Source organism: Ailuropoda melanoleuca, chromosome 1, assembly GCF_002007445.2.
Source record: "Ailuropoda melanoleuca isolate Jingjing chromosome 1, ASM200744v2, whole genome shotgun sequence".
In the NCBI taxonomy this organism is placed as follows: Eukaryota; Metazoa; Chordata; class Mammalia; order Carnivora; family Ursidae; genus Ailuropoda; species Ailuropoda melanoleuca.
The window spans coordinates 77947069-77974098 of record NC_048218.1 but is presented as its reverse complement, the minus strand read 5'-3'; the positions used below and the strand labels follow the sequence as shown (position 1 = coordinate 77974098).

At 42.0% G+C, this 27030-nt stretch overlaps 1 protein-coding gene across 3 annotated transcripts in view; it reads right to left on the bottom strand.

Annotated features, from left to right (window-relative positions):
• DGKG (diacylglycerol kinase gamma) overlaps window positions 1–26820 on the bottom strand; it is a 193114-nt gene extending 166294 nt beyond the window's left edge. For all 3 annotated transcript variants that reach the window (XM_002915692.4, XM_034661556.1, XM_019795766.2), the window contains exon 1: window positions 26553–26820. The gene's annotated coding sequence lies outside the window, so the exon portion shown is untranslated. The remainder of the gene's footprint in view (window positions 1–26552) is intronic.
• Window positions 26821–27030: the final 210 nt, after the last annotated feature.

Sequence of the window (27030 nt, the reverse complement as noted above, 5' to 3'; positions counted from 1 at the left end):
CACAGATAACTGAATTAGAGCCCCCTGGGGAACTTAGTAATGAGCTAATTTGAGTTTATGAATCGCAAATATGAGTAATCCCTAATAACTCATTTAATAAATTACCAGTGTATAGTCCTTATACAAACATAAAAATAAAAGTCTTGGGATGGCGTGCAACCCATAACAATTCAGAGAAGACTTCCAGTTAAGGACTCCGCATCTCATTAGTAGCCTCAGCCTGAGCCTAAGAATCCCTGCTCTGGGGGTGCTGGGAAAATGGGAGGCTGAACAAAGCTGCCCAGGTGCAGGGGTTTGGTTTCCAGGAGAGGCATGTGGTGTCCAGGGAGAAGCAGAGACCGGCTGCTTGAAGGCGGGCTGCCTTTGGCACAAGCAGGCAGTTGTCAGGTGGGAGAGCATTTACAGCCCAGGGGCATCCCAGCTGGAGTGTGGGTCCCTCGATCACTTAATTATTCACCCGTTCAACATATCAGTCTAACAATAAGCCACAGCAGCAACCTCCATTTCTAGACTATCACACATCTGGTGCTTTGCACACCTCATCGGCAACAGTCACCAAACCCTGTGAGGAAGGTATTTTCTATGCCCATTTTACAGCGGCAAAAACAGTGCCAGAGTGATTGACCCAAGTTCACCCATCAGTAAGTGACAGAACTGGTATTTGAACCCAAGTCTGTTTGGTCCCAAAGCCCATGGTCTTTCCTTTCATGATAATACAATATAAGGAAGGAGTGCCAGGCCCTGTATTACGTGCTGATGCCATCAACAAGCCAACTAGGGAGGACCTAAACCCTCATCCACAACCTGGAAGATAAACTGGAAGCCAGAGGAAAAACCTTGGCATGCTCCTGGAAAGCCAATAAATAGTATTTGAGGGAAATAACTACGTTATATTAAACGTGACCACAGAATGGAACAGAAGAATGTAAAATATGCAGGAATTTGGAGGTAAAACATGAGACTTCGGAAAAAACGTGCTCTTGCCCTTCGGTCATCTCTGCTCTCTCCACATGGGAGAATGTAGTCTTGGCTTTGCCACTAGGGGTGCTACAGTGGAAATGCTAAGGAACCGGGGTTGCAAAGAGAAACACCCTGGCCTCATCGAGCTCCAGAGCTGGAGGGAGGTGGGGGGGGGGGCGCAAGTGCTGGGCTGATGCAGGGGAAGGACCATGAGGGGAAGCCTCCTTCAAGAAATTACTACTTGGGGAAAATGACTCTTATCCAGTATCAGGGAGCCTTCTTCCCAAAGTATTAAGCACAAGTCTGGTGTTGAAATTAGACCAGAATTTAAATCTTGGCTCTACCACTTACAACTATGTGACATTAAACAAGTGGTTCTTCATCTCTAAATGAAAAAAATAATAATAGTAACACATGTTTCACAGGGGTTGGTATGAGAATGATTTGTATAAAGTTTATGAGAATCTTTTAGCAAGTAAAATTTCCTAACAGTGGTTCTTAAAGCATGGTCCTCAAATCAGCAGTTACTGGCATTGCCAGGAAGATGGAAGAAAATCAAATTCTTGAAACAGACCTCCAGAAATTTAGGGTGGCCCCACAATCTGTGTTTTACAGAGCCCTCGAGATTCTGATGCATACTGGTATTTTATAACCACTGCTTTACCTAATGTAATGGACAGGACTAAGAAGAGAAGCTTGGGATGCGTGGAGTATTCCTTCTCCTTAAGAGGGCCCTAAAGCAGATAGATTCCAGACCTCTCAGTTCCACTTTCCCGAGGCAGGAAAACATTCTAGGGAAGCCGGAGCTGCATGACTGCCAGATGCCTGTTATTCTGCCTAGTTACTAAAATTCTCATGTTATGATTTATATCCCCTGCAGAATTTTCCCTTCTTTACAATCTGGATCTATGTTTTATATTCCTCCTGTGACATTTTGTGCTAAATGTATCATCTGGAGAGGGCACAGAACAGATAACAGGAGTTTCATACCATAAAGTGAAGGGCGAAACCCAACAAACAGAAAAGCATGAAAGGGTGAGAAAGTGGCAAGTCAATTCCCACTACAGCTCATTCCAGTGTTAGAAATCGAAGGGAAGGGACACGGCAAGGCACGAGTATGGGGCTTGGCAGGTCTAGAAAAAGAGAGCACTGTAAAACACAGCGCGATGTGGGGCGTGCTTATGTTGGCGTGTGTGGTAACAATACCCACAACAAAACCACACCAAAGACTCAACACTCACGTTTGGAACAGTGTGGGAAACAACGTTTAGCTTGGACAGGCCCCGCAGACCAGGAGGAACGTGCGGTGAGCTGGCCCGTGAGCATTCTCTACTTCATTCTCCTCTCCCTCCTCTGCTGCCCTCCGCCTCCTGTTCTCAAATTCTCCTTTCTGTTTCTTTCCTCCCACTTTCTGCTCCCATAACAACCTCAACAACAGCTACCATTTGTTGAGAATCTACTGCCTGTTCTACACGAACAGAATCCTCAGAACCGTCTTTCAAAGTAAGAATTATCATGCCACCGTACCTAGCATCAGACTCCTTGCAGGCAGCTGAGCCATCATTCAAACCCAAGTCGGCCTGAACACCTAGGAAGATCATGAATACCATGTCTGATTGTAAACTGCCTGAGGATCAATTTTCTGGCTCATCTGAAGAGCCCAGGACTTAGTTTATAAAAGGCTCTGAGCTGTCAGGTGCCTCTTCCTCTACCAACTTCAGAGAATAACAATGTCCTTACAGACAATCATGTCATAATAATTAAGCACCATGGACAACAGCACCTAGGGGTGCTTACATCTCATTCTTTTTTTTTTTTTAAAGATTTTTTATTATTTATTCGACAGAGACAGAGACAGCCAGCGAGAGAGGGAACACAAGCAGGGGGAGTGGGAGAGGAAGAAGCAGGCTCACAGCGGAGGAGCCTGATGTGGGGCTCAATCCCACAACGCCGGGATCACGCCCTGAGCCGAAGGCAGACGCTTAACCACTGTGCCACTCAGGCGCCCCTACATCTCATTCTGACTCCAGACAACATGTCCCTGGATGGCCCTCTTCACCCTAGAGGTGTCTAGGCCCCAGTCTGAAAAACACCTCATTAATAATAACTAACTTTTACAACATCCCAGACTGTTGTAATTAATTCACGTGAATTATCTAGTTGACTACTCACAACCACCCTATGTGATAAATACAAATATTTCGCCCATTTTAAAGATGAGGAGACTGAAGCACAAAGGTTTAAATAGCTTGTCCTAGGTCATGTAGCTATTAACGGATGGATTATGCAGGATTCAAATCCAGGTAATTGACTCTGGAGGTGGTTCTTCACCATTATGCCACGTGACACAAAGATAACAGGGGCACTGAAATCACACAGCAGTACCTGGTGTACGATGTAAGGCAGTCACCAAGAAATACAAATATATTTGTAACGATTTTAAAACAGTCTTATTTGGGAGCACCTGGATGGCTCAGTGGGTTGAGCGTCCAACTCTTGATTTGGGCTCAGGTCATGATCTCAGGGTCGTGAGATTGAACTGTACACTGGACTCCATGCTGGGCGTGGAGCCTGCTTAAGATTCTCCTTCTCCCTCTGCCCCTCTTCTCTGTCTCCCTCTCCCTCTAAAATAAAATAAAATAAAAAAATAAAATAAAATAAAATAAAATAAAATAAATAAAATAAAATAAAATAAAATAAAATAAAATAAAATAAAATGTCTTATTTGAATAAAACACAAAACCTAAAACATTTCACAGGGGGCTCATGAATTCCAGTTTCAGAGACACCACAGTTTGGCAGAGTTTTGGAAACTGGGAAGACAGACACATTTGTTTCCCAAGCAAATCAGAGAAGATAGCGTGACATGACCTGGAGCCCTCGGGTCTAATGCTGGTTCTGACATCTAGCAGCTGGGTGACTTTGAACAAGTCACTTCTACTCTTTAGACCTCAAGTTCCTCATCTGATAACTGTAGAGAGTGGAATAGTAATATTTAAGGTTTCTCCTAATAGTAATTCTATTTTCCTTCCAGAAGTGTTAGACATCAACTCTTTGCTTTTGACACATCATATCTGGTACCATCATTTTAGGCTGGGAAATGTCATGTTTTGATATTCATTTAAATCATACTTCATAGGATAGCCACAAGAGTAAGATACCACTGCCGCATTATCAAATTGTTAACAATTAAAAAATAGGTAAAATCCTTACTGGTAAGAAAGCAATAAAATGGAAACTCTCCACCACCGCTGGTATGGAAGTATATTAGCCAAAATGGCACAACATATCAATAGCCTCAGAATGTAAATTTCCGTGTTATTTTACTTTTGTCAGTTTATCTTAAGAAATTAATTCCAGACAATAACAACAGCAGTACATCTGCATTTACTATTACTACCTCTACAAGATTTCAACTCCAAGGATATTTGTGGAAGCACTGTTGGTAAGAGCAGAAATTCCAAATGTCTCACAGCATGGGATTGCTAAATACATTTTGGTTATATGCATCTAAGTAAATATCCTGAAGTCAGTGAAACTCAGTTAAAAAAAAAAATCCACGGAGAAATGTCTCGTACAGATTAAACGTCAACAGTCAGAAGCCAGTTGAACTATTAAAACTATGTTTGAAGTAGATGCTGAACTGTGCCAACCAGATCTCCTTTTGGAAAGAAGGGTTTATTCCCCTAGCTGCTTGGGAGTGCTGCTGGCAGACCTCTCTTAGCTGTCAACCCTTTTTAGGAATTGCCTTAGCTGGAAAGAGCTGCCTTGCCCAAGGTCATGGCCCCTCCCTGGGCAACCCACATGCGATTCCTGAATGATACAAAGTGGGGGGGGGGGCTCTAATAAAGGCCCAGCCCTCTCAGCCTACTGAAAACAACTCAGCAGGGCCATCCCAGTCCAACTTCTGACTTTGCCAAATCCTGCTCTGTCCCTTCCCTTCCACAAGTAGTGATCCCAAGAGCACTCCCTTTAAAACTAGTAACTCTCCTGCACTGCCAACTCCACCTCAGAATCTGCTCCCCAGGAAATCAGATCTGCAACAATATGGAGATTAAGGGAAAAGAACCCCGCATATTCTTAAGTAACTTCTTGTTTAAAAGTTAAAACATGGAAGCATTACATATCAATTTAGGAGATGTGCAATTTGGTTATAACAACGCTTAAAGGACATGCTGTAGCTTTAAATGAATTTCTTAGAAAACAAGAAAGATGAAGAAAAAATGAACTAAACCTCAACTCAAGATGTCAGAAGAGGGAAAGAAATCTAAATAAAGCTGAGGGGGGCAGTACTGAAGATAAAGGCTGAAAGTAATGAGCTAGCATCCAAGACAGAACAACTGGACAGTTAGTAAGAGCAAATGCTCTTTTGATTGTGTTGAAAAAAAAATCAGTAAGATAGACAATTCTTTGGGGTAGAGAGATAGAGGTAGAGAGAGAAACTGAGATAGAGGGAGGAGGGGGAGGAGGGGGAGGGGGGGGGAGGTGGGGGAAGAGGAGGGGGAGGACGAGGAGGAAGAGTAAACCCACAATATTAGGAATGAAAAAGGAGGCATAACTATAAATGCAAGAGATTTTATTAAATTATGAAAAAATAAGATAGTCAACTTTATAGCGTCACATTGGAAAAACCAGATGACAAAATTCTGAGAAAACAAATATTTTCAAAAGTGACTCAAAAACTAGAAAAGCCTGACGAGTCCAATAATAACAGATGAAACTCGATCAATATTCAAAAGTCTACTTGCCCCACCCTCCTGGTCCGGCCAGTATTACAGGCAAGTTCTAAGAATCATCAAAGAATAGAAAATTCTCTTACATAAGTTGTTCCAGAGCATAGAAAAAGATGTTACGTTACAGTTTATTTTATGAGGCTAGTATAACCCAATTACAAAAATAGAATAAGGAGAGCACAAATAAAAATAAATTATAGACCAATCTCCTTACTAAATTAAGCAACCCCTCCCCATAAACCCTCCAAATTTGGTACAGTATTAAAAGGACAAAGGACAATACATAGAGTTTATTCTAGGAAAGCAAGGATGGATCAAAATTATAAAACCTATATAATTCACAGAATCAAAGAGAAATTCATATGACCATCTCAATAAATTCAGAAAAAAAGTTGATAAAATTCAATACCCAAGTAGGATGAAAAAGCAAACGACCTCTAAGCACATTAGAAGGTAAATGGAACGAACACCCTCTATTTCACCATAGGTATCTACCAAAACCCCACAGCAAACCTCACACTTAAATGGCGAAGTATTGGAATCACTGCCATTAAAATCAAGGACAAGATAAGGATGCATGTTATGATTTCTACTATTCAACAAACTATTAGAGCTCCTAACCAATGTAATTAAATAAGAAGCAATAAGAGGTATACATATTGGAACAGAAAAGATGAAGGCATCACAGTTTTTAAATGCTATGATAGTATACCTAGAAAAACCAAGAGAATGAAATAAACTATTAAGGCATTTCAACAAAGTGACTGTATATAAAATCAATATTTTAAAATGAATTGCTTTCCTTTATACAAGCAAGAGCCAATTAGGCTAGAAAAAGATCTCTTTCAAAATTTTAATGAAAAGTAGTGTTCCCTGAAATAAATCTAACAAGAAATGTGTAAGACCTTTATGAAGAAATCGATAAAAATTTACTGAAGGACATAAAGGAAAACCTGAATAAATGGAGAAATATCTTATTCACGGAAAGGAAGGTTCAAGTTAGATCTGGTACTACTTACTATGTATGTGACCTTGGAAAAATTTTTAAATCTTAATCTATCTGACCCTTAGGGTCCTCATGTATAAAATGAGAATAATGGAATCTCCCTTACAGTTATTGTGACTATAAGAACTAGTACAAGTAAATAGTTTGGGGTGCTGGGTGGCTCAGTCAGTTAAGTGCCGGCTTTCAGCTCAGGTGATGATCCCAGGGTCCTGGGATTGAGTCCCACATCGGGCTCCTTGCTCAGCGGGGTCTGCTTCTCCCTTTGCCTGACACTTCCCCTGCTTGTGCTCTCTCTCTCTGTCAAATAAATAAGTAAAATCTTAAAAAAAAAAAAAAAAGGAAACTGTTTTAAAAACCTCAAAATCATATGCAATATTTTCATGGTGCAAATGTATGTATGTAACCTCAAAAAAGAGACATATGAAAGAATGCACATAAAATCTCATAATTAATACCTCCAAGGAACACACAGAAATTAGAAGTGGAGTTTCCATTATCTGTATGTTTTAATTCTTTTAAAAAGGGGGATATATTATGTAATTTCTTAAATATAAAGGAGATTCCTGTTTTTCCCTCCATTTTGGTCTGCTTTCTCTTTCCTCTGGCACAACCCAAATCAATCTTCTCCAAGTTTACCTACATTGGTTAGAGATTGAAGAACACTGACTTGAAGGTAGGAGTAATCGAAGGTATTCATACTACATCTGGATATGTAATGTGTGAGGGCTTGTAGTATGAACAAGGTACATTATACGTCTTTTTGTACTTTATGAGTACTCCATGCATATATGTGAACTATGTATAAATGTATACCACAGTTAAATAAATGAATTACCTACCTCTGAAATTCTCCTGCACCAGAACTGTTATTCTGTACATCACAGTGGATTGTTTTCCAACTTGAAATCCTATCTTCTACTTTTCTATAAAGTTTGGTTAAAATAATGATGTTCAAAAGGCAATTAAACTTGTACATTCACCCATTCCTTAGTAAAATACTCTGCTAGAAGCTGTGAGGGCTTCAGGGATGAATAAGGAATAAGGAATGATCTCAGTCCTCAGCGAACTGACAGTCTATGAGGGATGCCCCAAAGCTGCCATAAAAGCTTAGCTGTGTGAGTTCAAAGCTGTGGAGTTCAGAGACAGAAGAGATCAGTGCACTCATGGGGTTGACTGGGAAGAAAGGATGGAGGAAAAGACTCATTTACTAAGTGTACTCAACATGTTTACACTGGGGAGAGGAATGACTGAAATCAAAACCTCAAGACTCCTAAACTAGGTCTAATTTAAGAGTTTCTTCATGCTAGGAGATTATTCTTTTTTTTTTAAGTAGGCTCCACACCCAGCATGGAGCCCAACCCGGGGCTCGAACTCATGACCCTGAGATTAAGACCTGAGCTAGGAGCAAGAGTTGATGCTTGACTGACTGAGCCACCCAGGAGCCCCTGTGCTACAAGATTATGTCTTATAGTTTCAATTTCAATAAAAATTATAGTTAATGGATTCCTCAGTTCAAACTAATTAGGAGTGTGTCATTTCATTTCCCCCAAATCTTCCAAACTCATGAGCCCTTTTCATTCATGGGTTTGCACAGGTTGGCAATGGGTGAGATGTCAAAGGGCCAGGGCCCTGGAGCCCCTGTGCTGTAAAGGGCTTCTCCTCCACTGCTTCTTCACACTACTGGTTTCTGATGAGGACAACAACAGGCCAACAGTATCCTATGCATGGAAATCTACATCTGTCAGAAAAGAGTATCCATCTGGAGTCCAACAAACCCAAGTTTGCATCTCACCTGTGACATTTCCTGGATTTGTGGTCTTGAGCACATTACTAATCTCTCCGAGCCCAGGTTTTCCCAGCTGGAAAATGGGAATAGTGGTGTCACCTTACAGAATAGGATTAGATATCATGAATACAGATTTCCTAGCACAGTGTCTGGCACATAGGGCTCAACGGACACCATCTGCCTTCCCTTCTTCTTTGTCGAATGCAGGTAACTGTGCCAATATTCCCCAATACCTTAAAATAGGGCCCCCTCCATAAAATAATGGAGAAAGGGGTTTAAGATGAGAGAAGGTATGAATTTAGGGATGGAAAGGAAAGATGATGCTTTTCAGAGCCAGCTATTTTAAAAGATGAAATGGTATAAATTTTACTTGCACCCCTAGAAGCAATTAATGAATAAAGCAGAAGACTATGACATGGGAATTTTGTGGCAACTTTTGCTTGGAGTAATTAGGAGTGGCTGCATACATGAGCTAGATTTAGGACGCTGGGGGGTTTGGAGAGAGCACAGAGTTAGTCCTTTGGCTGAATGTATTTAATAAATTATCATTCAATTGGAGAAGCCTCCCTGGGTGAATCACTTTCAACCAGACAAAAATAGCCAACAGAAATCAGCCCCCACTAAAGAAGAAGAAAGAAAAAAATCATTTGATTTGATTGACTGACATTGTTTTGAACAGAGCGGGAAATAACATGCCGGGCTTAGTTTGGTCAGAAAGACATCCTGCTGCTGATGAAGTCACATGCATTTATTCAGTTCACCAACCATTTCCTAGGTGTGACTTTTAAATATATAAATAGATCTACTCTCAAACTTATCTTCCTCCTACCTCCACCTCCAAAATGAAATAACACAGATTTTCCTCACTTTTTCAATGGAAATGTCATTCTCCACATTCAGTGGGCTTGATAATCGGTATTATTTACCTTCGACCTCCTCCCTCCTCCCCAAAATTTCAATACCAAAACAACTTAGCAACTGTTTTATATTATCTCTCAGCAACGTCCCTTTCTTGTGCCAGACAGTACCCCCAATTTCTGAGTAATTGGCTCTAACTTCTGCCTCTGATCTTCAGAACTGCCTCCCTCCATTCTAGCCCTCCCTGTGTCTGAGAACTTTACCCTACGAAACCCCACCAGTTTCACTTACTTTCTTTCTCAAGAACCAATTCTTGCCTCTTATTGACTATCAGTTTGTGTTCAATTCCTTTTCCAGGCGTTCGAGGTCCTATATGATCTAGTCTGACCTGATCTCTCACTAGTTTTAGGCAAGACAGTGAAAAACCTGGGTATAGGGATGGTGTTGTCATCCACTCTTTCTGCTAACAGTTGGGATTCTGGAACAAAAAAGAAGCAAAGAGCGTCAACACTGGCTATCGCTTTCTGAGCCACAATTCACCATATGCTGACAGGGGGGAATTCACGTCTAATAATGAGAGGCTTGTACCTCTTAAGCATGGGGGGCATGTATTTGCCTAGAGGCTGATGGGAAGAGGGTCAAAGAGCTGGGATCATGCCAGGAAAATTTCCAAAGTGTAGAACTACTGGTAAAACAAAGACAAACATGAGAGGCAGGTGCCTGGTGACACATACACATATACAACACACATACATGTGGTTACAAAGTGTGCTAGAAACTGCATTTATGGACTGACATGTCTCGATGGCCACATGGCTTTGGATCCAAAATTGGTTTATAATGGGAATTCATGTCTCTAAAGACAGAGCACCTAGAATATCTCATGACTGAGCAGAAAAGGGTGAGGAACATGTGCTATGTCATTGTGAGGACTTTCTACAGGCCACTTGGCCACAAGAAGGAGATGGGGGGTGCCTTCCTGGCCGCGACTGCTCTGGCACAAAGGAAGTTGGGGCAGAGAAAGAGAATTTGAACTGGCTGAACGTCTGCAGAAAGCCTCATTTGGCTAAAAGTAGAGAATCAGACTAGTGTTTTTATTTCCCTTGTTGACATGGAGTAAAGAAATTTAAGCGAATAAAGTCCTCTGGACCTCATTCCAACAGATTTTCCTCACTTTTTCAATGGAAATGTCCTCCTCCACATTCAACAGCCTTGATAATTGGTACTATTTACCTTCGACCTCCTTCCTCCTCCCAAAATTTCAATACCAAATCAGAAACTAACTTGCTAAGTGAAGCAGGCATAAGAAGCATCTTGAGAGAAAGAATTCACTCCAACTCAGAGGTCATGATTGTTAAGAAGAAACCTGCTTGTACAAAATAGCCAAGGACGTTAGATTTAGGCAGATACCAGAGGAAAAAGGAATGATTCATTAAAAAAAAAAAAAAAAAAGTGCCTGCAAGACTCATGGTTCGTATCTGAAAAGGATATTTAGAAATAAAGGCAAGGGCACACGATCATGGAATACATAGGAAGATGCCACAAATTTATACTAATTACATCATGAAAAATAGCTGAGAATGATCTGAAAATATTAGTACAAAAAAACAACAACTATATTAGCCAAGAACAGGTTGGGGGGGTGGGTAGTTTGGGAAGTGGGCTGGTTAATTTCAGAGCAAGAAGAGCAAAGAGTAGTTTGGTCTATAGCTTGGGAACAAGTATGACCAGGAGAACTTTCCAGTGGTAACTGAACCACTTTTATTGACTTTTGAGGAATTCTGGAGAACAACAGCAGCAACAACAAAAAGCCAAAGGTCTAGAAATGAGCTTATCTAATCTTATTTTCGTTAGCAAAAAAAGTGGAAGAATATAGATTCTACAAACTATGAACAGTATAAGCATAATATTAATCTTAGTCAAGAATCCAAATCATATTTTTAAATCATTTTAAAATAAAAGTCACATATAATTGCACTACCAACTATAACCACAATTAACATGTTGCTGTAAATTCTTTCTAGAATTTTCCCATGAATTAATGCATGCACTTTCTTTTTTTGGTTTTGAACTCCTTTTTATCTCTTTTTGACTTCCTTCATGTAACAGAATATGATGACTATTATTTGGTGTTATTAAACATTCTCTTATATACAATATTGTTTTCCATGGCTACATAGTACATTTTATATAGTATTTATTATATAAACCAACTGTGATTTTGACTTGCCCACCATACTGTTTATTTTTTATTACTCATTTCTAATATTCAGAGACTGTGACCTTTAGTATTTCTGCTTTGAGGAACTTCCTAAGGTTTTATTTGTACCCTAATAATTAGTATTTGTAAATGTTCTTTGAACCCTGGAAAAAAAATTTCATTCCCTGTATTTTGGATATTATGCAGCATATATTCAATCTTCAGTCAATCTTCATTATATTATATAATTCCTGTATATATATTATTTCTTCTTTACATGGTATATGAAAGTCTGACTGTGGCATTTAAAAATCTTTCACCGCTACTGTGTTTTGAGTGCAACATAAGTTTTGCATCTGTCAACAGTTATTGATGCATATATTTTCACGACAGTGTATCTTCACTGTGAACTGGACCCTCTGTTTATATAAAACAACCCTCACTGCCTTAGTCCATGATACTTGTATTAAACTGCATTTTGTCTTATATCAATGTCATGACTTCTGCTTTAGCGTTTGTTGCATCTGCCTGCTACACCTTGTCTCAGCATTTTAATCTTTGCACATCATTTTGTTTCAGGGATGAATATGGTAAACAACGTATGGTTGAGTTTTATTTTCTGGCACAAGACGAAGATCTTTATTAAAAATGGGTCACTTAGTTCATTAATGTGAGCTGTTATAACTGAAGTATTTGATCTCATCATTTTCATGGTCTTTTAAATTTTTTTTTAATGCTTCCTCACCATCTCCTTTGTTTTCTGTCTTGTTTATTTGAAGTATGTTTCCTTAGAGTCCCTGGGTTTGGAAGACAGATTAGTGGAAAAAGAAATTCTATAACTATTATTTTCTAAAATTAAATGTCAAGAACAGAATGACTCTCTCATAGTTGAACCAAGGAATTCAGAACATTTTATTTTCACTGTCCCATCCTTTCCCATAGATTCCAGACAAACACCAGTTTTTCCAGGTTTTTAAAAATGTAATCTGGGGCTTTAAATTTTTTTTTAAAGATTTTATTTATTTATTTGACAGAGATAGAGACAGCCAGCGAGAGAGGGAACACAAGCAGGAGGAGTGGGAGAGGAAGAAGCAGGCTCATAGCAGAGGAGCCTGACGTGGGGCTCGATCCCATAACGCCGGGATCACGCACGCCCTGAGCCGAAGGCAGACGCTTAACCGCTGTGCCACCCAGGCGCCCCTAATCTGGGGCTTTAAATCCCAACTTGCTGTTTCATAAGTTTTTGTAACAAATGCATATCTTCTCTATGAATGTATTTTACTTTTGCATACAATTTTATTTTTTAAAGATTTTATTTATTTGAGAGAGAGAGAGAGTGCACAAGCAGGGGGAGGGGCAGAGGGAGAGGGAGAAACAGACTTCCCACGCAGGGAGCCTGATGTGGGGCTCGATCCTGGGACTCCAGGATCATGACCTGAGCCGAAGGCAGACGCTTAACCAACTGAGCCACCCAGGTGCCCTTACTTAATTTTTTTTAATTTTAAGTGGGCTCCATGCCCAATGTGGGGCTTAAAGTCATGACCCTGAGATTAAGAGTTGCATGCTCTACCAACTGAGCCAGCCAGGTGCCCCCTCCATATAATTTTAAAACTGGATTCACAAAAATGTAGACATCTCTTTTTAAGTTGGCTTTAATACTAATTCTCTATCTTTTATAACCTTACTTTCTCCACATACTTGATTTGATTTTCTATAAAACAAACTCTGTTCATTAGTTGCATCCAAGAGATTTCAATTCCGTTGTGTTTTAGTTTCCTTGCAATCTCATCTGTATCTTTGCATATCATATTTCATTTTCATCTCTGCCTGCTTTCATTCTCTTCTGATTTGTGAAGGCCATGGTTTCCTGCCCTTTTAAGAGCATTCCAGTCTCCTAAAATATTCTTTTAGGTCCACCTGGAGGAGCTCATTTACTTTCATTGGGGATGCTATTCTTTGTTCCTTTATCTTGCATTTTCCTTAGTTCCTATCTGTTTTACTCTTCACTCATTCTTAGAGAAGGAAGCATTCTGTAGATTTGATCCTTGTTAAATAACAGGTCTTGGGTCTTGTTCTCACCGAATGCCGAATTAACAGTGGCAGGTGGATGTGCATGGGTCCCAGGCTACATCGACTTTCTAGAATATATTATCCTAGAGAAACTCTACTCGAATTTGATTTTCCTCTTGCTGTCAGGACAATTTCTACTTTTTGGAATACATCACAAGACTTTACAAAATGATCAAAATTTCTCAATATTTTATAAGTGTTTTAACAGATACACATATTATTTCATTCTTGAATGTGAAATCCATTGCATATATATTCACTGCATCAAATTCCTTATATCCTTAAAACTCATTACATACTCATTTGTTTTTGTGACTCAATATATTGGAGATTGATAGAAATATGTTGTTTACCACTGTGATTGTTTTGACAATTTTATTTTATATATTTTAATATTTATATTATTTAGAATAAAAATACTCATGGATGGTATGTCTTCTAATGGATTATATCATCTAGCCACAGTTAATGCACCATTCTCCCTTGTCTAATATTAATATTGCTCTCCTTTCTTTTTTTGGTTTGCATTTTCCTGGTATATTTATACTCTTTCCTTTTTTTCTCTCCTTTCTGTCCCACTTTGTTTTAAACAGCATATATTTAGAATTAGTTTTTGCCCGATCTATGTCTCTTTGTCTTTTAATAGAAACAATTAAGCCATTCACACTTAATGTGATAACATGTTTGACCTCACTTCTATCGTCTTATTTTATACTTTCTTTTTTTATGTTCCCTTGCTATTTTCTTTATTAGTTTTTCATCTTGGCCATACTGTTTCAAATCTTTCTCCTAATTTTGAAGTTAAATAAGGCATTTCTAGTCTCATACTCATCTACTCTTTTTTTAAAAAATGTATTTAGTATTCAATGTCTCTCAGCACAAAATAAGAGCTTTAGTACTTCAAGCCTCTTTGGTTTTCTGGAGTAATCTGACTTTTTAGACCCAGATTATTATCATTAAATTTCTTATCTATCTTTTTAACTAAGAATTATTTTTGACAGTTGCATTGTTTCATAACCATATTAATAAAGTTTAAACATTAAATCTGCTCTGCTGATTTCATTGTTCACCTATCTTTTATATCACATCATCTCCATCCCCCAATTTTAATACTCATTAATTTCCCTGTTGATCAGAATATTTTGAATACTTTTTCCACTAAAGGATTTTGGTGGTGTACTTTCTGTGTAGTTCTTTTGTCTGGCAATATATATTTTTTTCACAATCTTATTACCTCAAAACTCTATAGCCATATATCAACTTCCTTCTGACACTTAGTGCTACAAAATGCCTGACACATTCTTATTAAAAATGCTGTTTTTTTCCTGATTGCACACCAATAGATTCTTTTAAATCTTATAAATTAGCAACTTCCACCAGAATATATCTTTAATTTTCCCTGGCACACAATAAATATTTTGAATTGAAATCATAAAAATATTTCTCTATATTTTTTATAATTCATCTTCCATTTTCTCTTCTCTTAAAAAATTCTGTATTTTAATATTTAATATGTTTAATTATAGCTTCCATTTTTTTTCCCTCATTAGTTTTGTTTCTTTTTTTTTTAAAGATTATTTCTTTAGAGGGAGAGAGAGTATGTGTGAGCGTGGAAGAGGGAGAGGGAGAGAAGCAGACTCCCTACTGAGCAGGAAGCCCAACTCCAGTCCGATCCCAGGACCTGGAGCCAAAACCAAGAGTCAGTTGCTTAACCGACTGAGCCACCCAGGCATCCCTTTTGATTTGTTTCTTTATGTGTTTTCTATCAAAACTGTGAGAATTTACACTCCTCTTTAGTCTTCTGTGTTGTTCTAATGTCTGTGCTTTCATTACATGATTTTAATTCTGCAGAATATTTTTCATTTTCCTAATCTCAGATTGCCTCCTTCTGATAGTTCCTGTTACATTCTTTTGAATCTCTGTAAATAGAACTTGGAATTTTTTTTTTAAGTTTTCTTTTTTTTTCAATAGGGAGAAATTAGTTTTATGTTCTTAGCTGTCTCCCTTCTTCTGACCTGCTAAATACTGTTTTCGTGAGCTTTGACCACGTGTTGACTAGGAGTGAGTCCCATGGCCCATCACCATGTGTGTTGGCCAAGGTGTGTCTGAGGAGGCTCTAACATGATTGAGATGCTGAGGTGGTGTTTCCCATCACCAACCTGCCTAGCACTGCTATAGTCCCCTGCCATATACATGTATGTATATGTATACACACACACACATGCACACGGTATTCATATATAACATATATATGCAACATATACATAAAATATATTGAGATATATATTATAATGTTCCATATATACTTTTTAAAAGGTGGTAAAATATACATAATATATAATTTATGTTTATTTATGGTGGTAAAATAAACATGACATAAAATTTACCACTTAACCATTTTTAAGTATACAGTTCAGTGGCATTAAGTACATTTACATTTTTATGCAACTACCACCACCACCCATTCACAGAACTTTTTTCATCTTACAAAACTGAAACTCTGTACTACTACATGATAACACCTCATTCTCCCCTTCCCCAGTCCCTGGAAACCACCCTTCTACTTTCGGTCTCTATGGAGTTTGACTATACTAAACACATCCTTGAGTGGAACCATACAGTATTAGTCCTTTTGTGACTGGTTTATTTCACGTAGCAAAATGTCATCAAGGTTCATCCATGTTATAGCATGCATCAGAATTTCATTCCTTTATAAGGCTGAGTAACACTCCATTGTAGGTATATACAAGATTTTGTTTATCCCTTTGTTCCTGATAGATACATGGGTGTTCCCACCTTTTGGCTATTGTGAATAATGCTGCTACATATTCAAGTGTATGAATATCTCTTCGTGTCCTTGCTTTAGATTCTTTTGGGTATATATCCAGAAGTGGAATTGATGGCTCATATGGTATTCCTATTTTTAATTTTTTGAGGAATCACCATACTGTTTTCCATAGTGGTTGTACCATTTTACATTCTCACCAACAGTGCACAAGGGTTCCAACTTCTCACATCCTCATCATTTGTTTTTTTCTTTCTTTTTTTTTCCACAATAGCTATCCTAATGGATATGAAGTAGTATCCATTGTGGTTTTGATTTGCATTTCCCCAATGATTAGTGTTGTTGAGCATCTTTTCATGTACTTATTGGCCATTTGTGCATCTTCTTTGAAGAAATGTTTTTCAAATCCTTTGCCTATTTTTAAATTGGATTGTTTGGTTTTTTTGTTGTTGAGGTTGGTGAGTTCTCTATATATTCTGAATATCAACCCACTTTCAGATATAGAGTTTGCAAATAATTTTCTCCCATTTTTGTACCCCTGTCACTTTACCCTTAGAGATGTTAGTGAAATTCTTCTAGGAGTTCCTTCCTTTTCATCTGCAGGCCAACTTTTCCTTCCACTCTGGTGACTTATGGGTTAGTTGAGCTTTCCCTTGATTTGCTCTCATGTATACTCTTCATCATGGATTATTGTCAAAATTTCTGACATGTAGATTACACTGGTATCCTTTTCTGGCTGTCAGTACTATAATAAATATCCTCAAATATTTATATGTTAATCTGATCATTTCAACAAAAAATTATGGGAGTAGGTATGAGTTAAATGTGTATTCTTCATTTCCAATTTTTAACACAGTATTTCTTAAAGGTAGCATTCCTACACCAGAATCACCCTGAGTGATGGTGGAAAATGCTGCTTCTGGGCCACCACTGCACACCTCTGAATCAGAATCTCTGATGGGAAAGTCTCCAGGTGAAAATCAAAATTCAAGAACTGCGAGATTGAGCGCTGCCTTGTTAGCACTTGGAAGAGAAAGCAATGATTCCCTGGAACTAACCAAGGTTCATTCAGAAGTCATAGAAGGTGATTCTTAGGTCTTTTTGACAGGTATATTAGTTATGTAACTCAGAGACAGGATATTTAACAAAGCTTCCCAGGAGCCTTGCAGGCATGAGGCAGAAATAACTGTTAAATGCAAAGACAGGGATAATGTGCAGACAAGATCATGACCAGAGAGCAATGTCCAGTGTAGGTTCTGACACACTAAAGTGGGTTTTTAGAGAAAACGTGCTGCACTCAGGAGATTTACCAGAGAAGCTAAGGAATTAAAAACCTTGTAGAGGAATCACTGAGGGAACTTCTTGCTTAGCAGTGGTTCTTAACTCTTTTGAACGCTGGTGCCACCTGAGGATCCTCAAAAAAAAAAAAAAACACAACAACAACAACAACAACAAAAACTCAGGCCCAGGCCCTGACCCCAGACCAATTCATTTAGCATCTCGAGGAGTGGAACCCAGAACTGATAGTTCTGCAGTGCTCTCCAGGTGATTTTCATGTTCAACGAGCATTGAGAACGACTGGTCTAGAGAAGGGGACCTTGATTACAAATTTGTGAAGCTCAAATGTGGAAGAGGAAATTCATCTGGCCGAAGTGACACTGAAGGTCTAACTGAGTCAGCAAATGGCTCCTGGCACAGCTGGCCTACAAAGCCCAGACGCTCACTGCTGTGAGAAATGCCCTTCCCTTGTTGAAGAGGCACAGATCTCCTTGACATCTTTCAGATACTGGCAATACATATATCAAGATAAATGAAAGTCAGCTCCCATGATCTCATTAGCTCTTGTGGTTTCACCTACCACTTAGAGTGATGATTCCCTAATCTGGGTTTCCAGCCACAGAGCTCATCTATCAACCACATCTCCACCTGGATCTCGCACTGACACTTCAAATGTAACATGTCCCGAACTGACTCCTAATTTAACCCTATTCTGTTCCTTGGTTCTCATGGTCAATGGAACCACTAGCCTTCCAGGCACACAAAGTGGAAGCCTGGGAGCTACACTTGGTTCATCTGCCTCCCTCACTACACTCACATCCACTTAATTACAAGTTCTTTCCTGATTCTGTCCTTCCCTCTGTACCACCTTGTTCAGTCCACATATTACCTAAATTCCGATAGAAGCCCCCAATGGGCAGCCCTGCTTCTTGTCTCCTCCTTTCACAACACTGCAGCTGGAAGGATTGCTCTAATGTTAAAATCTGGCCATGTCAGTTCCCACTTAAAATTTCCCAGTGACCCTCCACTGTCTACCAGAAAAGATCCACATTCTTTTGACAGACAAGACCCTCCTGTCCACATTTCCAGGCTCATCTCCCATCACTTCTCGAATCACAGTTTTTGCTCCAGCAACACTGAACTGGAGACAAGAACTGCCTCTGTGCCTTTACTTACACTGTTCCCTCTATTACCCACACTCAGAATGCATTACCCGCATTCACTTCTTCACTTCTACCCATCCTTCAAATTTCAGCTGAAGTTTATCTACTCCAGAGAGTAATGCCTGACCTCCTTGGTCTAATATCTTCCTAGGCTGACAAGGTGACTCCTCCACATCTCATCTGAAGATAATGCTACATGATATCTATTTCTGTCTCTGTCCCACACACCTCCTGGAAATGCAGTGGGCCCTACCCCCAGAAGCTACTCCTATGCCTAGCACAGAGGGGATGTTCAGTATATATTTTCTGATTTAATGTTAGCCAAATGATTGGGTGAATTTCCTCAGGAATTTATTTGCCATGATTTACATGATTTACAGATTAGGAACAGTGGAAGCTTTGGAGCAAAGAGGGAATTTCCCAACCATAGGAACAGATAACTACTGGCTTCCTAATGGTTGGGCAAGATCACTTTGTGATCAGCCAAAGGCTAGTGGGCATCCATGCATGAGAAAAAGGAGGGGACTGACTTCCAAAGTGGGTGTCCTGGTGTAGGATTCTGGGGATCATGGACATACTTGTTGATGAGACTGTGTTGAGAAGAGTGGGAAACTAGATGAGAACACCCACCCCACTTTCCACGGACCTCAAGGATTCTGGAAGGAATCGTCTGGCCTTCTCAGAGACTGAAACAGCTTTCTCTAGCTCCATTTTACTGAAAGGCAGGGACACTGAGGCAGCTAGTAAAGGGCTGTGGGCCACTGTCCCAGAGCAGAGAAGTGGAGAAATTCAGCAACGAATGAAAACATTTGGGCCAAACATTTCAAGCATTCAGCATCTAGGGGTCAAAGTGGCCTTGCTGACCTCTGGCTACTTGGAACTTTCACATCAGATTAGCCACTAGGGAAGTGAAAACTTGGTTTCTGTGTGGACGAAACACTGTTTGTGTCTGAAGTGAGGAAAGAACTCTTCATACAGACCACCCTGAAGAGTGTGGTGGGCCCAAATGGCCAGCTGGGCAGGTGGGTCTGGGGTTTGTCAGCAGCTACGTACCACTAGTTTTACCTGTCATCCTTTGTCTTGCCGTAACAGACTCTTCTAGACCCCACGGCCTCTGCTTTGGTGAAATCACTCAACTGAAAAAAGGCTGGGGAAGCCTGTGCTGTCTCACAATCATGACTGGAATCAGGAGAGCTCATGAATACGAGCACCCTGTTATCTTCTAAGTGTGGCGCACATGAAAAGGACGGTTACTATTTCGTGATTTTTATTAACTAAAAAAATCTTTTCTTACTTGAACCTTCTCTCTCTGTGCCCCTGTCCTGCCTTGAAGACCTTTTGGCTCCATTTCCCACTTGGAAAATGAGAGCCCTTAAGCTCTCTTACTTTCTCCTTTTAAATCACAATGCCAGGAAAGAATCTTGAGTTTTCACTGAGGCATCAGTGACTTCAGAGGTCAATTCTAAGAGCACAGTGGACATTTCTATAAAAAACAAAGGCTGTGCTTCTTCAGAAATGAAGAGGAAGAGATGGAGTCATGCCCTGGAGAAGTGTGGGAGACCTCAGTTCCTATTGGGGATGTGGGACCCCATGCAGGACACTTCCTCTTTAGATGGAGAAAGATTCATCGCTTTAAGACAAAGGCCTGGGGTCAGGTACCCTCTAGGCTCCTTCCCTGATTTCATTTTCTATGATGCTAGAGACTCTTAGATCTGCCTCAAACTTATCCAAGTCTTTTGGCCTAACTGAATAACATCCCAGGGTGCTAAGACAACACGCAACTGATATCACTGCACCACTCTCCTTAATCTGTTCAAAATCATAGAGTAAGTGAGCCACTACCACCACCACCATCACCACTGCCAGCCACCATCATCCCCACCACTATCACTACTACAGATACCAGCACCTCCAGGGCAAAGACAGTTCTATTTTTTTTAATAGGAAAAATAATATATGAAAATTTCTTAACTTGAGGGGCTGATGTTAATCCCAGAGAACGTTCTGGAATAGGATGTGAAATGAGATTTTAGGACTGAAGTTGTGATCTCTAAGAACCAACGAGGGTTAACTGAAAGTAGCTTATGTCAAACTAGGAAAATAACTTTGACAACGTAATTGGCAGGCAGATCAGGGAAATACCAGTGATAAAGAGTATCTGGACTTTATCATAGCCTTAGATAAGAGTCCTTTGATAATTTTTTGAAAAAGATGAAATATGGACTGGGTAATAGTATAAAAAGTTGAATAAATTTTCTGAAAGAGTGCTGTTTACTTAATGAATTAACATCTCTCTTTAGGGAGCAAATAGTGACGTGCCTCAGAATCCTGTAATGTTCATCATTTTTATCGATGACTTAGTTGAAGAGGTCATGCTCATCCGATTTGGGGATGACAGGAAGCCAGCTGGAAGGGAGAGTACATACACTGGATAACAGAATCAAAGCTAGAAATATTTGGGCAAGTTGGCAGGAAAGACTAAATTGAACAAGATGAAATGAGTAATGAAGGCAAGGGCTCTATATTCAGGTCCCAGGCAGCATCTGTACCAGCACGGGGGTGTGCGGCAGGTGATACGGTTCAAGAAGAAGTTTAAGAGTTGGTTTGTTTCAGTTGGTACAAAGCTCAACAGGTATTACTGGTATAGATTCCCAGTTCAACCTTACAGAGTTTCAACAGAAATATGAAATGAAAAATGAAAGAGGTAATAAACTCTATTCGGGACTAATTCAGCCTCCCTTGAAATTTTGTATTTTGTTCTTTAAGAACAAAGACAGGGAAAACTGAAGCAAGAATGACAATGACAGTGAAGACACTGAAGCCAATGACATATGAGGCAGGGTGGAGAAGTGCAAAGGGCACTGCCTACGGAGGCAGGAGCCGGGTTGTGCCATGAACTGGCTGTGAGATCCTAGCCAAGCCAGTGTTTCCCTTGGAGCTGGTGACAGGCCTCCCTGAGGAGAAGCATGGGTGGTGGTGGTTGGCTGGCGGGTCTGTTCTCCTCAGTCTTGGCCCTCTGGTCAGACCACACTATGGGTGGGTTCCTTTCTCCCTTGTCACTCATCCAGGGACAAGGCCTCTGGAGCCCCCGGCAAAATTTTGCACTCTTGAAATGCCATTAACATTCGCAAATTATACTTATTATTTTCCTCGGGAAGCCTTCAAAAACACCCTTTCTTTGGCTCCCTGGGAAGTCAAGCTGATGGCAGTTCACATCTACAATACCACACATGACATTTACTGAGGCAGGCAAGAAAAAGGCCTAAGAGAACAGGCTCTGAAATCGTAGGACTCCGAGTTAAAATGCAGTCTCTCCTACCAGCTTCGTGAGCACTTCCTTAGACGTCCTGAGACTCAGTTTTCCTGTGTGTACAACAGGGCTAATACCAGGCTCAGAGTGATGTGGAGATTACGTAAGACAACGTGTATACAAAATATAGCACCATGGGGAGCACAAAGTAGGCACCCAATAAATAGTATCCCTAATATTACTACTCCATTTACTACCACCATCCCTCCCCTTTCTTTCTCCCCACTCCCACCCTCCTGCAGGCCAGGTACTGTGTTGGCTGCGGGGACTATGGTGGCTTCACATCCCCTGCCCCCGCCAAGCTCACAATCCAACCAGCACTGTCCAGATCAACTTTCTGCCGCGATGGAAATGTTCTACACGTGCGTATTGTCTAATGTGGTACCAGAAGCCGTGTGTGGCATTTAAGCACTACAAATATGACTGATGTGACTGAAGAATGGAACTTTAAGTTTTATTTAATTTTAATGAATTAAATGAATATGGAAACAGTCCCATGTGGACATAGCACAGCTTTAGATAATTTCCTGGTACATTTCTGAGGCTGCCACAGTTTATTTAGTCTAAGCACATAAATATACATGAAAGAGAAATGCACATAAAGCCCTCGGGACATTACCTGGAAAATTCTTTTGTTTGTTGTCACCACATTTAATTGTCTGTGGTGCATAAGTTCTATCTCAGGTGCTGCAGGTATGGTGAGAGCTGTACCTTCAATGAGCTCACAGTTTAGTGGGGGCTATGCAGAGAAGTGATTTCACCATAGTGAGGGAAGTGTATGCACAGGTGCTATGGGTGAAGCAGAGAGAGGTCTCTAACCCACAGGAGCAGTGGGGGGGGGGGCTTCCAGAAGGATGGTTTAAGATCTGTGTGGAGTCTTGAATAAACAGATTTCGGAGAGGGGACTCAATGAATATTTATTCAAATAGGTTGCATTCCAGGGCTATGAGACCCAGTGCTGGTGGCAGAGGTGGCTATGGGGCAAACATTGTCTTAGGGTAAACTCGGAGCCTAGGGCCAATTTCTTGTCTTTAAACATTTCCCTTTGTGTCTTCTCGTATTGCTTAATTTTGTTTCCCTTCTGCAACCACATCTTCTTCACCCGGGGGCATTTTTTTTGGGGGGGGTGATGTATATAACCTTTTTTTGGTATTGCTTTATTAGTAGTCACGAACCATAACTGATTTGGTCGGGAGTAGGGAGGCAGATGAACCCTGTTACATATAAGGTGACATCAACTCCCACTGCGGTTTTGTTGTGGAATTCTTTTCCTTGGTATAAACAAAAGGCTCTGTGAATATGGCCAGTACGTGAAGAAGCTATTGTGGATTGGTTGGACTGGGTGAATCTGGCTGTGACGGTGATGCACTTTAATAGGAATAAGGGTTATTACAATTACTTACACAGAGAAGTAGGATCTTAGGCACATTTGTATATTTTACACAATGTTTGATTTGCCCGAGCTAATATGTGACATCTAGCCAGAGAATTCTGCAACTGACAGCCACTCACATAAAAGCAGGTATGGCTCCATGCTGTATGGTTTCTGTAATCACAGGTGTGTGTAGAAAGCTACATGATATGTGTGATTCCTTCTCCGGAGAGGCCAAGGGGATGCTCGCGTGCTGTGGTTTGTGCACATGAGGCTTTGGTCTATTTGAGTTCTTAGAGGTCATCTACTTTGACTATGGCAGAGTGGCCTGTAAATTGATGTAGCTTTTTCAAAAAGCAGCTTGTCCTATACATCAGGAGTCTTGAAACATGTATGCCCTTTGGCCCATGACTCTGCTTCTGGGAATCTATCCAAAGAAAGTATTTGGAAATGTATGCAGCAGAGATGTTGTGCAGAGTTATCTGTAGTTGCTAAATGACTAATAGTGTAATAATATACAGCCATGAAAATAATGTTCGTGAAGGACTTTTGGTACAACACTAACTGAGGGGACAGGGAGGGCAGAGAAGCAATAGTTACAGAGGCTAGGCAACCACTCAGGACTCAGTCTGGGTGTAAATCCTGGGTCTGCCACCTACTAGGTGTGTGGCATGGGCAAGTCCCCTGAACTCTCTGGGGTTGGTTATAATACTTGCCTCAGAGAGTCTTCTGAGGATTAAATGACACAACGAATATAAAATGCTTAGCACCTAAAACATACATTTAGTAGATACTCAATAAATGTAGGCTCACTATAGGTTATAGGATTTCAAGGGAAAAAATGGATAGAAAAGAAATATGCCAAAATAGTAACAGTGTGGAAATTGGGTGGTGGAATTGTGGGAGGTTTGTTTGATTCTTTACAACTTTCCAACTTCCCCAATTTTTTTCATTCAACACGAACTACTTTTACACTAAAAAGGTACATGTAATGATGTAAGACTGTAAGATTTTTTTTTTTTTGAAGAATTTTATCACAACTCTCCCTTCCTCTTCCAAAGCAGGAGCTGGGGGCAGCCTCCTCCCCCACGGATCAGCAGGAGAGGGAAGAGCTACTGCTTTGTGGGTTCTTCCCCTGCTAGGGCCTCAGAGCGCACAGCTGGGACCTCTGGATGCCACCTGTTGAAAGTGGTCTGTGGAGAGTGGTGGGGGGGGAGCCGCAACTGGTGTCCTTAGTGGTTTCTCCAGTCTCTGAGAGCCTAGATTCCAAGATGCTCTGATATTTATCATTTTCTTCCCATGTCTTGACTGATCTGAACCAAACACTGAACTAAAAGTGTAAGGTGGGAAAGACTCATCTACTTGCCCCCCTCCCGGAAAAATACCTGAGAGAACGCTGGCAGTGCTACACATCCACGTAACACACACACTACACACACACACACAAACGTTAAGGGTGACTGGCGAAGAGAAGACTTAGACCAGGGGTACAACAGGGAAGTTAGCTTAGTTGCACCTGCTTTATTTAACGGGTATAATTTATATTCAGAACGGAATCTCTGGCAAATACAGCCCCTTTTAACACGTCAAGCGGCGAAGTCCCTTCCCCCGTTAATTAGGACGTATTTCTGGAATGAGAGGATCATAAACCACAAAGGTAGGGGTGTGTGCGTGCGTGAGTGTATGTACGTGACCAAACTGTGATGACAACTGCCCTTACAGATCTAATGTCCTTCACTGACAACGAGGGTGCCCTGTGCTCCAGCAAGTGTCTCTCTCGGGGCTGTATTTTACACAAAGCATCCCAGGCACCGGAATCACGGATTCATTCTCCCCACTGGAACCTGACGGCCAGTTCCCAGCCCTGTGTCCTGACCGCTGCCCCTCACGAGTGGCTACCCGCGGTCCACACCTCCAGACCCGAGATGCCTACCCCCAGATCCCGAAACGAAAGAACGACAAACAAGCGCTGCCGGGCCCTCCCGGGACGGCGAGGTCATCGTATGCTAATGCAGCCGGAGGAGCGGGTCGGGCCGCGCCTGCCCGCGAGCGCGTCGGCGGGTTCTCAGCTCTCCGCGCGCCACTGCGGCGCAGCCACAGATCACCGCGCGCTGCCGCAGACCCTCGGCGGCGGGGAGGGGAGTCGTGCCCGCCACTCTGAGTTCCGCAGCTGGATCGCTCACAGGTGGAGACGCCTCCTCGCTCCTGTCCCAGGCTTTCCACTGCAGTGATGGCGGGGGCGGCGCGGCAGAGTCACCTGTAGGGCTTTCCGGAACTCCGCTGCCCCCTGCGCAAATTCTAGTCCACCCCATCCAGAGGAAGAGAACGTCCAATGTGCAGGGTGAGGTGGGCTAGTGGAGTTTTGGAAAGCCCCACAGGTGATACTAGATGCGCGCCCTTCAAGACACACACACGCGGACACACATGTTGGGACTCGGTCACTAAACAGGTCAGCGTTATATTCTCTCCCGACCCTCCTCTCCCTTTCTAGCTTGTATTTGTCAAGCTGTCTGTGTTCTCTTCAGCCTCCCTTCAAGCTCCCCTAGCCCAGCGGCTTTGCGGACTGTAACAAAGTCCTGGAATCCCGCGGGACGGTCAGAGGCTTTGGCGGCCAGACGTTAGGAAAGGTGTCCCCGCTCCTCGCCGCCCTTGGGCACCCTGGCGCGCGAACCGGCTACCAAGAAAGCAAGGTACGTCTAGAAGGGGGAAATCTGGCCGGTGGCTGGAGCCAAATGCCCGGAGCAAGGTTACCTCCCGCCCGCACACCTTTGGGGTGTGGGAGATCTGCCCAGTCGAAGAGCGAGCCAATGCCCCACCCGTGCCGCTCCCGCGTCCTCAGCCTTCCAGCGGGGCATTTCCTCCCGCAGGGGCTTTGCGGCAGGTGGCAGCGCAAGGGTGGGCGCAGTGGCCTCGCCCGCGGCTCCCTCGCCTGGCCGCGCGGCTGGCTCCCGCCCTGCCCTCGTTTTTCCAAGTTGCGGCCGCCCGCGCCCGCGCGCCTGAGCCCCCTCCGCTGCGCCGGCGGCCGTCTTACCTCACCATGCAACACTTGGTTGCGCGGTTCCCCGGGGCGCTCCTTCCTCGGGGCTTATTCCCTTACTTGGGAGGAAAGAGGAACCGAGAGACAGAAGGGGGACCGAGGCTGTGGTCTGGGCGCCTTCCCGCCAGCGCAGCCCTCTCAAGGAGGGGGGCAGCCCGAGAGGGCGTCGCGGAGCTGGGGCGGCCCTGCTCGGGCTAGGCAGAGCCGGGGTCCTGCGCCTGCCCGCGTATCCGCGGCTCCCAAGCAGTGCGTCCCGGCTGCCCGCTACTACGGCACTGCGGCGCCCCGCCCCTAGCCGCTTGGCGAGTCTGCCTGCCACTCTCCCGCGGAGCCCTGCCCCCGGGCGCAGAGCCCGCCCCGCATCCCCGCGCGCGCGCACACACGCGCCACACACAAACACGCGCGCGCGTTCCGCACACGGGTGAATGCGGATCGGCTCGCTGCGACCCCGCGTCCCTCTGGTGCAACTTGG